Source organism: Drosophila erecta, unplaced genomic scaffold (assembly GCF_003286155.1).
Source record: "Drosophila erecta strain 14021-0224.00,06,07 unplaced genomic scaffold, DereRS2 tig00000055-arrow-pilon, whole genome shotgun sequence".
Classification (NCBI taxonomy): domain Eukaryota; kingdom Metazoa; phylum Arthropoda; class Insecta; order Diptera; family Drosophilidae; genus Drosophila; species Drosophila erecta.
In genome coordinates, this window is record NW_020825200.1 from 11,694,740 (window position 1) to 11,707,410 (window position 12,671).

Here is a 12,671-nt window from a genome sequence, read left to right on the forward strand (position 1 = left end):
AGTTGGATTAACATAAGTGAATACCATATATTTACACTTTTAAGTCCAATTTCGTTCAGTGATGATCTCGGAGGGTTGCAGCAGATCTGAGCCGCTGCCAAAGGTCACCCTCGGATCTCTGATCGCTCTGACTTTGAACCTCCCCCTCTTTATCGCAGTGCTTTATCTATGGGTGTCCCTTTTCTGTTATTATCATAAAACCCGCTTTATAAATTGCCCGCATGAAGACTGTGATAAGTTTGAAAATAACATAACATGAAGATGTAATTGTTTTCCATTGAGAATCGTTGCCGATATGACTCACATGGTCCGGAACTAATCGGTTTACATTGATGTATTTTTACTTCACGACTTGCTCCACATCTAGTAGACAAATATAATCACTTTACACTACTGCGTTTTTTTAAAATTAATCTTAATTTTTATGTATAAAAACTGTACTTCATGTCTAAACAGTTTGCTTCTACGATTGTTTTCACTTTTTTCTTATCAAATGGTCCTTTTGGTACCTGCTTTTTCGGAATTTTACCTGTTCAACTAGCTGTTGAAACGAAAAACGAAATTCCCAGCAGGTAAGATTTTTGTATCCAATTTAATTGACAGAAATAGTTTCGGTATGGTAATTTTGGGTAAAATGATTTGACCATTAGCTTTTTGGACCACGTTTTGGAAACTGAGACTAGACTCCTCTGATTGAAATGCACGGCAAGAAAAAAATGAAACGTCTATTATGAAACATAAAAATTGATACTGCAACACTGGAATAGTGAAGTGTGATTCTCTTGCTTATCCATTTTCAAACACAATTTTACAGTCAGTCTGCATAATATGCTTTTCCGATTGACTTTCCACAGAGCTCAGTCAAGCAATTATCTCAATTGAAATATGATCCCCAAGCATTTAAGAGGTCACTCATTGGCAGGCTGAGCTTAATGCGCTTTACCAAAACGCAAATCAATTTGGCAGGCCGAAACTCATAAATGTTTGAGGCACTTGAATAAATTCTGGCCCCCAGGAAGCCTGACGTCATTGGACTGGTAGCAGCGCCCATTTGTTACTTTTGTCACGCTCGTTTCGAGTCGGGATCTCTGGGACAATGTTTTGTTGAGCACATTCACAGTGAACCCGAAACCCCACATCCATATGTGCATGTGTTTATATAACCGAGTACATATAGATGGATGTGGGTATATGCGAACGAGTGTCAATGCAGGAACAGGCGGCGAATAGGGCACGTATCCTGTGCCGCAAAATGCCCCAACTTCTTCGCCCCACGGGCTGACTTTATGGAACATATGAACGGATGAATGACAGCTGACATAGAGACAAAAGTGTGTGTGACACAGTCACATTCTAATCTAAAATAATTGAATTGAAGTCAGATTGCAACTGATGCCTTGTTCCGTGTTTGTGTATGTGTGTGTACGTATCTGTATCGCACAGATAAAGATACAGATACGGCACGACGTTCTTCTTTTGAGCGAGTGTGGCTGTGCCGGTTATCCCAGTTGTACTGGGTGTGCAAAGTGTAACTGTTGGATAACAGATAAACGGCATGTGCCACTTGCCACTGACAGTCAGCCCGTATCTGTATCTTCTGGCGGCGTCCTCGTATATTTGTATCTTTTGCAGCCGCCAGTTGCCCACATCACATATGCGAGGCGCCGCCTAAGATAATTAATGGTTTACGGGGTTTCGCTAACTGGATTTTGGGTTTTCATTGTCTTCACAGCATCCCGCAGCACCCACGGCACCCACGGCACCCACAGCATCCGAGAAGCGAAACGGAACCCATCCAGCCATCCCGCCATCCAGCTCTTCACTTCTCGCCGAGATTTCGCACGTCGGCGACTGCAATTAGGTCGGGGACTAGTCAAAGTTGTGGCCGCCCCTGAGTTATTGCTGAGTTTCGACTGCGATTCGCGACTTGCTAATTGCCAGCCATAAATTTGCATTATCTCACGTAGAGGTAAACTCCCGAAAAGCGTTCAAGAAAGTCCAAATCCCGCCCTGTCCCCTCCGTGGAACTGTTAAATTATCTAAGTTGCTGGCGGACCCAAAAACTTTGGCCCACCTCGTGTGACATCTGCTGCTCAAATGCACAGGCACGTAGCTGCCACCGAATCAGTTTGGGTTAAACTAGGTGGTCCTGGGGCTCGGAGGTTCGAGATTCACTTGCTATGGTCGGTTTAACTGGCAGAATGTTAGCGCATTTCATGGCTAAGCCTCCATCGGCACCTTAGCCCTCCGAACCGCTCTCTGCGGGCAAAAGTTTTGGTACACGAAAGTTTCGAGCTCCCGAATGATACGACAATAATTTTAATTATAGATTAGCAGACAAATCCTCGAATGGGCACTAAAATTTCACAAATTATGACGGCCGAGGAAGTTTTGCCTATAAAGTAACTTATAAACACATGCCTGGTTATGACCTTCATTGTATCGCTCCAATTAAGTGTTCCGCCTTTATAAGAGATTAAAAAAACATAAATAACGATTTATAAAATAAACTGGCCTACATTCTATTGATTAATAGGAGCGCATAGAAAATAAAGTAAATCAAGTTTTCCAAAATGCTGTAATATTTTATTAGTTTGAATGCTTTTTAAATTAGTTTGCATGTTGCAAAAATTTCTAATTTATGGGTAAAATACGGGTGCAAATTGAGCGTATATTTAATATTCAACTAAAATAAGGCAACATTTTTATAATGATTAATTGTAATTATGCTACTTCCATTTTAAAACCATTTCCAGGTCATGCGTAAAATGGTTATGACCACTTCAGTTTGGCTCAAGGACTCACATCAGTTTCTTGCCCGCAGCGAAAATATACCTAACACTTGCGAATCGCGAATTGTGCTGACCTTTTGCCTTCGCCAACTATCCATATCTATATTTACCAACCTCTGCACTGGCCTAGTTACGGTTAATATTAAGTGGTCCAAGAAAAAGCCAGCGAATTGTTAACCTTAAATTCCCTTTTCATTCGCGAAGCGAAGGTTAATGGAACGAGCGCAGAAAGCTGAGGCGGAGAAGTCCAACAAAAAGTGAGCATTGTTTGTCAGCTTTTGTGCGATGGACTTGCCAGCTGCCAGCTGCCAGTTGGCCCGACTACTATTACCAAAAAGCACAAAAAAAGAACACTGAGCAAAGGCTGGGGAGGACACACGTGAGAAACTTTGCAAATGGGAAAGTGAAACTGAAAACTGCGTCGCCGGCTGTGATTAAAAAAGTAGCGACGCCATTTGTGACACTTACAATATATGTATGCCTTGTTGGGTGGGTGGTAGGTGGTAGCTGGGTAGGCATGCATATAATTTGGTTCATGGGCTACTCAGCTACTCAGCTACTCACCTACTCATCTCACTCGGCTGCGGCCATTTTCATCCGCTGCAAAGTTTAAGGTCCTTCATACATAAATAAGCAGTAGGCAAAGCGGCGTCGCCTCAAAGAACGGCGGCAAACAGCAGCAGCTGGAGGAGGGGCAGGAGGAGCAGCAGGGGCAGCAGAGGCAGCAGAGGCAGCGGAGGCGCAAGGGGCAACAACTAAGCGGACATGACACCCACTAGAAGAGCGCTCTTCAAAAGCGACCAACAACAACGACACTCATCAACAACGGACGAACAAGGGCGATAAAAACAAGCGCAACAAGGACTCTGAAACCCGAGACCCGGAGTCCAACATGACACATCGTCATCATACACGAGCGCCACGTAACAGTCGCGACTGCGACTTCCACAGCCGAGATCCTGGCAACGCCTATGTCCTATGCACGAATGCGTGTGTGTGTGTGTGTGTGTGTGTTCGTGCTAGTGTGCTGGTGAGTGGGCGGGAATGGAGGCGGGCTGGGGGCTTTGGATGTCCTTTGAGCAGTCACTGTGGCAGTGTGGCAGTCAGTCAGGGCTGCTGGCACATAATTAAGGACATCGTCGGCAAACGCGAGAGGCAGCGAGGCGGGCAGCGCGAAGTGAATTACTTTCGGGGATACTCTTTCCAAATGGCACTGGTCCAAGGACAATAGATCTGCTGTTTTCACTTTCACGCCATGTGTATTATTGTACTCGAGTGCACGAAACTTTCAATCAAAGTATATGGGAGTTTAGCAGATTAAAGTGGGAAAATGCGAGCTGAAAATGAAATTGAGCCAAGTTGTCTGTGGTTGCAGATTCAGAAATTAATTTTAATGTACCAGAAATTAATATTTGCACATGTACTTGCACTTTCTAGTTTAACCAAATAAGCTGAATTAAGTGATGTATCTTTAGGACAAGCCATTGCATTGTTTTAGCTACAGAAAAGCATTACAATCGGTGTAATACGGATTACATTCCGTTGTCCAGGTATTGCCAGGGCATATTCCATAGAGTATTATAGTGCAATTTGTATCTTGTTTGCACTCGGATTTACTGGCGAGTGTGAGTCTGTTCTGAATGAGTCGGCCTGAATGAATGATGAATGAAATGGCCAAAGATGCTGCCTGAGCCCGGCCAGAATGGGTCTGGGTCTGGGTCTGGGCTGTGGCGCTGTGCCGAAGACAAAGCCTCAAATGGGCATAATGAGCGTAAGGAGGCGGCAAAGCCGAAAGTGCTCTTGGGCGCTGCCAGTTCGGGACAATGCAGCGCGAATTGTGTCATATTATTAATGAAAAAGAGCCAGCCAAAATGAGCAGCGAGTGCAAGAGATGAAAACAAAACAGGAAGCCGGAGCAATTTTAATATGCAACAGTGGTCGTGCCTAGTTTGTGCCTCTCTCTCTGTGTGTGTGTGTGTGTGTGTGTGTGTGGGCGTATTTGGGGGCGCGTGTGTGTGCCTCTCGAAATGAAAATGAAAATCAAGCCAAAGCCAAAGCCCAAAAACCACGGCACCAGAGCAAATAAACCCACGACGAAGCGAGCGTCAAGTTATTTATTTGGCAATTGTGCGAGGCTTTTTATTGTCCTCCGAGTGGCTGGTGCTCTGTTTGCTTTTGGGCATTGCTCCGGAACACCCAACCCACCAGTACCCAGTGCCCACCCACGCAATGCCACCCACCAGGACACCCACTTACTCGCCAGCTGGGTTTCTGAATGTGGCTCTGTGGTCGGCGAAAGGTCAATGGAACAATTTTAAATTGCTTGCCCGAGAAGTGAAACAAAAAACCAAATCAACTCCAACTGCCTGCACAGGAGCGATGGAGAAAACTGAAATAATGCCTGCGGTTAGGCGCTGGGTATACGAACCCCTCTGTGGCTTTGGCAGGTTTTGAAATACTTTAGCTGTTTCCAAAGTATTCAGTACGGAATATTAAATCAAAACAAGACATTGAAGCTGCTGCCTTAACTTGTCTGTACCTTTGAAAATTCGTTAAAAAGTATTTGCAAGCTACGATCCAGATTTATTGCGAGAACACTTTGAAACATGAAATGAACTTAAATACCTGTATTGAGTTTGTAGTTAAGGGACTCACCTTCTATTCCTTCTCCATTTGTTATGCAATCAAAGTTTTTTCCAAGTGGCATTCAAGATTGCATTGATTGTGTTGAATAATTACTTGTAGAACTATTCCCTTTACTGGTTCGTGTATTGAACTTGTTGTATGCGTATTAATATTATTTTAAACTTTTTTTATCAAATGTGTCTCCCAGAATGTTTGGTTGATAAGTAATGAAGTTGATTTAATTTATTTTAATTCAATAATGATTATTATTTATATGCGATTATGTATTTATGTATGTATCGAGTTAATCGAAATTTTCTATTTCCATCAATCTTCAATTTCAAGGAATTTCCGAATTATTCCAACTTAGTTTCATAAGCCAATTGAGCTGTTGTTGAACTGTCCTTATTTTCCGTATTTTAATGTTCTATTATTAAAAATTTGTATCAATCTTGTGCGTGATTCAGTTGCTTATCGAGAATATATATATAACTTGCGAATTTTGTTTTCTATATAATAGAACACTTCGTATTTAAATGGATTTTTTTTTTGTAATTTCTGTATGGATATTATAATTCTCTTGTCGTTTAGTGAGTTTGGAATTTTGGGTGTGTATGCATTGTTTATGTTTAATGACGGTTTTAATATTTACAACTGGCTCAAATGGTTTGCTTCTGAGTAGCCATCACCATTAATTAATAACGAATATTTTCAGTTTGTTTTCCCTTTGTTTGAATTACAAAATTGCTTTAGTCGTGGGCTTATGCGTTTATTCAGTTCAGCGATTAAATAGTTTTCGCGGCTTAGTATTTGTTTCCGCAGCTTGGAGAACTTTAAAATTGATTTATTTCTTGCGAATTTCACTCAACCGAATTAAATATTGCTTAGCTTATAAATTTGTATGTATGTGGCTTCATATTTGTTTATTCCGATATCCACTATTAGTTCTGGCATCCATTGCATGTGTTATGCGTGTCGACGGCTATAAAGTGGAGAGGAATAACATTTAATTTAGTTAATGAAATTATCCATTTATTATTCAGTGAGCAATAATCACGAGTTTCTCACTTGTTGATAATGGCCCAGAATATCATATCATTCGGTTTTATTCATTCGTGCCACCCCTTTTTCCCAGCCAGACGCCCACACAATGTGAACATAAAAGTAACCATTGCCGTTTATTTTTTGGCACCTGTTATACAGGCAGACACACATATGTAAAATGAAGACAGAGAGCGAGCATGAACGAACGAAAGAGAGCGCGAGAGTTGCACTTGACATGTATCTGAAAGATACTTTCCTTTTTGAATATTGATGGCTGGATGGTCAATTAGCGATTCGCATTCACGCTTCCTAGCCAGAACTCGAAAGTAATAGAAATGACAAAATCGCTGGCATAAAAATAAAATAGAGGCAGGAAGGATGTACGAAAATTTGTGTACAGCTATAAACTGAATGATAATGGTTTAACCGATACAGATGACGATGATGATGGAATTTTCACAAAGACACGCACACACGACCTCCGGAGTCCGGACCAAGAAGAGACGAACAAAGAGAGCAAAATGGACGTTCACAGTACGTTATGTTTCATATTACATTTGCTGGTGAATATCAAGTGCATACTATAGGAAGTCCTGGATAGTTCAATGGGTTTACCTGCTGGCATTGTTGTATATATCTGTTTCTAATATTTTATTTGCAGGCCGTGTGCGATTGTGGGTACACTGGTATAAGTATATAAGATATATAGTATTGTTGTGCACACACACACACACGCACACACACACTGGCAGGGGCACGCACAGAGTCACACACTCACACAGACAGACGCGCGCGCACCGTTAGCGACAGACAACAGGCACACACTTAACCACACGCACACGCACACGCACACACCCGGAGAGAGACGCACGGAGATACGGATACGGATGCGGACACAGACCACGGGCAGCGCGTTAGGACTCTCCGGCTCCGATGGCACACTCTCAACCGCTCCAGCGCTCAGCCGTCCAACCGTTCAATCGTTCAATCGCTCAATCGCTCAGCCGCTGTGCAAAAAGGCAACTGACAGCACAACCCGAAACCGGAACACCAACTGAGCCCGATGCCCGTGCAGCATTGCCAGCGAGGCGGCGCTGGAAGTCCTTTGGCTGCAGAAGCAGAGTCATTTGCTGGAGCCGAGAACCAGCACGAAAACGACGAGCACGAGCCTCGGCATCCCACGACACATCCTTGTGCAGGAATTCGAAATCCGAGCGCTGCTTGGGGATGCGCTGCCGATGTGAAGGCTGGAACATGTACCTAGGCGCACATATATATGCCACGAGTCCTTGCCAGCCGTCAGGACTCGTGACTCCACGGAGCCTGGAAAGTGTTCGCTATGTGCGAGTGTGCTGGACTCCGGTAGCTTTCAAGCTCTTCCCGGCGAGCTTTTTTCGGAGGCTGTAAGAGAGCGCCAGGAGATGGGCACTCTCTGCACTTGTGGTAGTTACCCCTCCGTTTCATGTATACAGGGTGCGAAGCTCTCCTGTCGATGGTCATTGCATTGGTGGTTGTGCGTGGTCAACTCAAGATGTTTCGAAATATTCTGGAAATTTAATTTGATATTACCTAGGCAACATTTCATCCTAATGTATGCTTTTAAACCTGGCTATTTCAAAACATCTTTTAAAAATTGTTAGCTGTATCTAAGCTGTATCTATTTTGCTTATGTATATTCGAAAATAAATAAATAAGATTATTAGGTCAGGTAGATAGCATTTTAATTTAAATAAATGTATATCTCACCTTAAGTTTCCAGAGGTTTCATGAATAACTAAAAATATTATAAATATATATTGTACATTGTCTTACTGTTAACTAAATAACTAAACTATATTTACATAAATTTCAATAATTTACGCCCCTCACAACCAAGATACTATTTCCTTAACATTCTGCCACTCCAGCTGACTTGACCTACTGCTGCCGATTTCCACCTTCATCAATTCAATCGAAACTAATTTGAAAGTCTTGCGAATACAGAGAACACATTCATTCATATACGCAATGCCAAATACACGATATTGGAGCTTACACCCATACCAATAGGAGCTTACACGGACACACGAACGCGCTGATGGGCACCCATACAGACGCAGCATGCGTAGGTCCAGAGCCAAAAATGATTTATGACCCCACAAAAAAATTAATTTAAAGTAAGTTCGTATGAATGAAAAATGGCTTTTACAAACCGAAAACTACAGGGCACCCGCAGAGCGAGAAAATGAGAGCGAAATGGGGAAAGGCAGGCGAGCGAAAGTGAGAGAAAGATGCTGCAAAGCATTTTGGCGAGGTTCTCTGTGGGCCGAAACACTTGTGGGCAGCTGTCTCTTAAGCGCAGAGCTTTAAGCTCTTAGGCACCTTCCATTGCAGTTATCCCTGTTTGTCCTTCCAGTGGCTCTCAAACCTTTTCGGGTCGCGCAGCCGACGGCAAAGTGAACGAAGGACACAGGAGGCAGACAGGAGCTGCTCGGCTTTCCTGCTCACATTTTTCTCGCCATTCTGCCATCGGTTGGTATCCATGAATGAAGGCTGCTGATATTGCCAGTATTTGCGCCGGGATGTAGCCGCAGGATATGCATCGGCTCCACACCCCCGACCCTGCCGCGCCCAAAAATCCAACTGAAGGATCTTGCGCCTGTTTTGCTTGATAAATATGCACTTTTCACTATGTATCCTATCGAACTTCATTTATTACGTATACGTAATTTTCCTCGATTGTGTTGCATACTTTTAGGCAGGCACATATTTTAAATTAAGAGTCCAAGTTCTGAGTTCAAAGAAATGTTGCAAAAATTGTAATTTGATTTCTATAAATGAAGGAAAATCATATATATCATTTATTTAACAATTTGATAGTTATGTAGCTATAAAGTTTATAATTAAATTTATAATTATCTGTACTTAAAATTTTGTAACATTAGTTCCACACGTTGTACTTCCTCATGCATTCATTTTATTTATGAGACTTAAAAATCGCATCTTTTAAAGAAGATACCAAGAGCAATTTGAACCTGATTATTTCCGCTTAGTTCCCGCACTATAATTGAATGAAAAATGCTAACCAGAGTCGGAGCTAATTAATTTCCTCTCCCCATCCGTAACTCATTCCGGCTCAGCTTTCTGTCGGCGGCTTCAGCCATTGTTGGTGGCATTTGCCGCGGCCTCTTTCAATTGCTTCATTTTTATCACAAACAAAAACACACACTCACTCGCTCCTTGTGGCTGTGTCAACCGCCATCTAAGTGGCCTGCTCCAGTATCCAGTATCCAGTATCTCTGTGTGCATGTGTATCCTTGCGCCTCCCCATTTGGCTCCTCTCTTTTGGCCCGGTCCACATTGCTTTGTTTGTGCGGATTTTATTTAATTTGCTTGGCACTTTGTTTGCCTGCCTGTTGGCTTATTTGTTTTGATTTTTCATGCTTCATGTTTTCGCTGGCGTTTTGGGCTTTCCCCCACTTTATTGTTTGCTGCCTTTGTGGGCTGCTGCTTTTCAGTTGTCTTAACCTTTGCCTTGGCTCAATGATTGTCTGAATGTTGGCAAGTGATTCGAAAAATGAGTGAGACATCACACATAGCACATAGCACACATCACACATCACACAAACGGAAAGTTGATTGAAATACTTCACCGCAATGGTTTTCCGTGCGCACGTAAAAGTGACTCAAATGCATTTTCCGAATTTAATATTTGCCGAAACCAACGTGCGCGCCAATCAATCGCCACGAGCTGACCCATTTAACCAATGTCCATTCCATGCAAACAAATGTCCATTTGCTTCGGTCAAGCCCCACTCCCTTTGGATGTCTGCTCCACTTGGCAGCCCTGCTCAAATATTAATTCATATCAAGGTTTTGGCATTCATTTTCAATCCAACTTTGCCGCACACCCGCAAATCTCTTTTCCCTTGGCCCAGTTCCCTTCGGTGCGGATCGTGTAATGAAATTTAAGCAGAATTGTAAACAAAGTTGTGCAATAAAATCAACAAACCGCAAATAAACTGCAATTTAGAGCGGAGACCATGGAAGAGCAGGCGTGAGAAAGGCATGCAAAAGGCTTTTTATTTAAACCAAGGCATCTGGCTGATTTCACGACCCATTTGCAAGACACCATTTTGCACCGAGTTCTGTAAGTGCAACTTGGCTGCACTTGAGGCGAAAAGAAAGTGCCAAAAAAGCGGAAAATGGCAAAGGACGGCACATTTATTGGCGAGGCATTTTCACAAGGCCGCGCAGGAACTCCATTTGAGGCTTCGGCTCAATTGACAGTGCCTGGGAATTTGCAGTGACACTCAATTGTTCCAATTTGCCGATTTGATTTCTCGATAATTTATGCAGCTTGATTTCGTTTCTCACTTTCTGCTTATTCACTTTTCCAATTGATTTCGTGACTATTAAATGAATTGCGCCTGGCGACTGTCCTCTGCCAGTTTTCGGGTCTTGAATTTTAGCCAGAAACTGTGTCGAGGACATCGACGCTTAAAAATAGTTTAGTCAATAATTGGAGAATTTAATTTGTTCGCTTGACGCCTACAGTCAATTAAGGAGGCAAAAACTGGTTAAATATTTCAAAGACATGATTTTTGCATTACCAGATAGAAGGCAAATGAATACCCTGTTTAAGCGGGAAAGTGCAGAAAAATAAGCAGGTGAACATTCCTTTTTCTTTTCCAATTTCCGCATTCGTTTATGCGAAGTACTCAGGACTTAAAGAAGCATGACTGCCATAATTGCATTGGCTCTTGATGCTCGATGCTCATTTGGCATTTCATATCGATGCTGGCTGCACATTATTCATCTCCAATCGAGTCAAACGTGATAAATGACATGAGAGTGGAGGAAATTTATTGGCACTTCGATAGGCAATACTGTTGCCAGCGCGATTTAACAGGCGGTATTGATATCGGCCCATCATCGAAGGAGAAAGGCAGAAAGCGAACGCATCGGGGACAAAGACTTTATCGGGATTTTAATCCGTCCGAAGCAGCCGGAAGTTTAACCAACTGCAGCTACTTTGGAAGGCGTGGCACCTGAACGCGAAAATTCCATTAAGCCCTCCGGTGGCAGCTTCATATACTTTATCCACGGGTGGCATCGGTGGTTCTCTCGATAAATTCTATAAATATAAAATGTTATTTTGGCAAAATAGGGCGGTACTTGCTGTGACACATGCAGTAAAGTCTGACACCATAGACACAAAGTACACATTGTAGATGCGTTCGAGCCAAAAAATTCCAGTGAAATGACACTTAAGCACCCATCAACCATCATTCTCTTAGGGTATTTAATATTGCAGTTCCGAAAGCGATATGCTCATTGTGCAGTCACTCTTCGTCCTGTGCGCTGTTTGTACTCCGACTGCTTCGTTCTGGCTGCTTTAATGCAATAATCCTTGAATGTCGGACGCACGAACGAGTTGATAACAATTTCAATTTTTATGACAAGTCAACTTGGCCAGAGCAGCCAGTTATCCGGCAACAACGTAAGGGCCAAACGAAACGAACTCAATCGTGCCGATGACGAACAATAATAATATGAACAGCAACAATAATAACATGGCCGATTGCACCATTACCGCTCTGCAAACCCTTCGAATCCAGCAAATGGCCATTGCTTGGGCCCGCACCTTTGGCTACATACATATATACACACACATTCCGATACATACTCGTACATCGCAGAACATATCTTTATATATAAATGTGCAGTGCGGAGTCACAGCGTTATGATTTATTGGCATGCAACACGGCGATCCCTTCCGGAAATGTGTGTGCAGTCAGCCATTTTGATGCGAGAAAGGAGAAAGGAGAAAGGGGGCGTGCAGGGAAGTGGAGTGGGCGGCTTTATTACGGCTGTTGCCTCCGAGAAAGCTGAGATATCACTCAATTCGCCCTTTGCACACGACTGTCAACGAATTTGCATCGCCATCTGCAAAGGAAGCGTGGAATGCAGCTCACTCTCCAACTTGTCTGCCGCTTGATGGCTTAATCTTGCCATCAGAATGATGTATATAGTATGTCAAAAATGGTGCGGTTACTTGTATGTACAAAATTGATAAAAACTGGCAAATAATCTGAATATAAATGTGGAATGCACAAAAGTGGCAATCTGGATTTTATATAACTCATATTTTATCCAGACAAATACCAGATTAGTTTTGCCCAATCCCGTACTGAATTCCGAATTAAAATTTGCATGCAAAACTTTTCA

General features: G+C 42.7%; 1 protein-coding gene across 1 annotated transcript in view; it reads right to left on the bottom strand.

Annotated features, from left to right (window-relative positions):
- Positions 1-5,511, bottom strand: part of LOC6543431 (neuronal acetylcholine receptor subunit alpha-7) — a 49,981-nt gene extending 44,470 nt beyond the window's left edge. Inside the window, exon 1 of the mRNA XM_026978532.1 lies at positions 5,448-5,511. The gene's annotated coding sequence lies outside the window, so the exon portion shown is untranslated. The remainder of the gene's footprint in view (positions 1-5,447) is intronic.
- Positions 5,512-12,671: the final 7,160 nt, after the last annotated feature.